Below are 2,386 nucleotides of genomic sequence, written 5' to 3'. Positions count from 1 at the left end.
GACATTTGACTGAGGTTTATTGAGCTGTGTTCTAGCTGTGGCAACCAGATTTTACTCATCCGAAGATCTTTCTGGCAAAGGGTCGTTAATTATGAGTACCAATACAGAGTTTTTCTTTGTAAACTTCATCTTCGCAGCAGAGATCTCTTAGCTGCTTCAGACGTCCCATAAGGTCACTGCGGGTGCTTCCAACCGCCCTGCCAGGAGCAGGGCGCTGGAGGCGCTGTCGGTCACAGCCTGCCTGGCCACCCTGGTTCCCCAAACCCTGTCTTTCCCCAGGCCCCTCTCCTCCCCCACTGCTTCCCTGTGGACCCTTTGCCTCCGCTGTGACTGCACGTGGATGTGGCCCTCAGGAAGCCCTGAGGGTCCAAGGAGGCCACAGGAAAGGGCCTTGCTCTTGTGGGACTAGTGTTCTGCCAGGAGGATGAAGAGGCCCCAGCTCACTCTTTCCACCCACCGCAGAAGCACACAGCAAGCCGAGAAGACAGCCCAGAGGCCCAGTCCACCCTCAGTGCCCCGGCATTGGGCTTCGACCTCCTTTCAGACATGCGTCTCTAGTCAAGGTGCCACGCATGCGCGGAGCGGACCCTCGCTGTACCAGTCCATCCTTGGGAAGCGTCTCTGCTCGGGTAACTCCCGCTGCGCTCGGGTGGGTCTGTCCTGCTGCTCTCTTGGGCCTTGATGTCCAAGGTGCTCCCTCGGACCTTGCTGCGCTCCCTGGCCGTGGGTATGGCTGGGTCTGCAGGACTGTGACGGCACAATCCAGGCTTCTGAGCAGGGTGGAGCTCAGCCCGCGCTTATCCATGGCAGGCAGTGCTCGGGGATGCCCTGCTCGGTGTACCGTGCGTGGTACTCTGTCAGCGCCCAGGACTGTCACAGCAGTCCCCCTGGCAGGCAGTGTCAGGCAACCACATGCTTGGGCCTGCGTCCTGGCATGGACCCTTTCCTGCTGGTGACCTCTGCTCCCGCGGGGGAGGCGATTTAATCCACCCCACCCCGGGCTGAGAGGGACCCAGGAGTTAACGGAATCCATAGAACAGGGCGGGGACAGAGAGTCGTGGGCAAGTGGCCATCGAAAGGAGGCCCAGTTCGGCTCTAACCACGCAGTCACAATCCAAGCCAGCCCCCTAAACTCCAACTTTCAGCTCTGGAATATCACCTGCTTTTGTTTTTATTTTTATTTTTTTTTTGCGGTACTGTGGGCTGAGTCCAGGGCCTCACGCATGCTAGGCAAACACTGTGCTACTTCAGCCTTTTTAAAATTTTATTTTGAGGCAGGGTCTTTCTAAGTTGCCCAGGCTGGCTTTGAACTTGTGATCCTCCTGCCCCAGCCTCCTACCTAGCTGGAGTTACAGGCATATGCCACTGCACCTGGAGACTCCTCCTTTTATTTGCAGTGTGCTAACTCTTTAGCCAGTAAGATGTTTTCGTCTTCCCAGTGTCCCCCAGCACCTGCAGCCTGACATCCAAAACTTTCTGGGGTTCTCTGACCCCACCAAGACCCAGATGTGGGCACCTACTCTGCAGATTGCCCCTTCCCCTTCCAAGTGGTGCTCCCCTGCATCTGACAATGACTGTTCCAGAACCTGCCACCTCTATCCCACCACCTTGCCCTTGATTTCTCTCTGCTTTTATCCCCCCAGGCCAAGTTCAGACATCACCTCCTCCAGGAAGCCTTCCTGGTCTTTTCCTCCAGCTCTTACAACCTTTGCACTTGTTCTACAGCATCCCTGTCCACAATGTCCTGTGCGGGTCCTCTAGCCTTTGGTGCCCCTTGAGGGTACAGGGATGCCTGGGGCCATAACAGGACTCAGATACCGATTGTGTGGGAGTGGGCAGGTGCCATGGTATCATGTCCTAAACTTTCAGGAACATCCTTATATTTTATTATTCTCATTCAGCCTTTCTTACCAGTGTCTTTTGAAAAATAAAATTACTTCATTTTCATTAGGTCCAATATATTGGTTTTTTTTAGTTATATAGTTCGTGCACTTTAGACCTCTTTATATCCTGAGAAAATTTTTTGCCAAACTTAAGGTCACTAAGAATTTTCTCCTGTGTTTTCTTCTGGGTTTGTATTTCTCAGTGTCAGGCACAGTGTCAACACATGCCTCGAGTTCTCCCTGCTGAGCCTGATAGGTACATCAGTTAGTGAACGAAGGGATGGGTGGATGATGGGTGGGGGACGTGGGGTGTGTGAACCAACCGCCCCTGAACTGAATCTTGGGCTTGGTGTGGAGGTACGGGGGCAGGGTGGGCAGAAACAGAGAGGAAAACAAAACCAAAGTGTCCCAAACCGTTTGTTTCCCAAACTATGGAAATTTAGCTGAAACCCATCTTGATATTTTAAAAATGATCACAATTTTGTTACCAAATTCTATATAGA

The 2,386-nt window shown here is 52.8% G+C and overlaps 1 long non-coding RNA gene across 1 annotated transcript; it reads right to left on the bottom strand.

The window, feature by feature from the left end:
* On the bottom strand, positions 1 to 738 carry LOC102019360. The gene is made up of 2 exons (XR_262814.1): positions 445 to 738; positions 1 to 197 (listed from the first exon to the last, which is right to left on the bottom strand). It is a non-coding gene; the product is annotated as an uncharacterized LOC102019360 (long non-coding RNA).
* Positions 739 to 2,386: the final 1,648 nt, after the last annotated feature.

The sequence above is a fragment of the Chinchilla lanigera genome, unplaced genomic scaffold (genome assembly GCF_000276665.1).
Source record: "Chinchilla lanigera isolate Chin_1 unplaced genomic scaffold, ChiLan1.0 scaffold00054, whole genome shotgun sequence".
NCBI classification, from domain to species: Eukaryota; Metazoa; Chordata; class Mammalia; order Rodentia; family Chinchillidae; genus Chinchilla; species Chinchilla lanigera.
The sequence above is the reverse complement of the archived record's forward strand: the minus strand, read 5'-3'. Positions and strand labels throughout refer to the sequence as shown.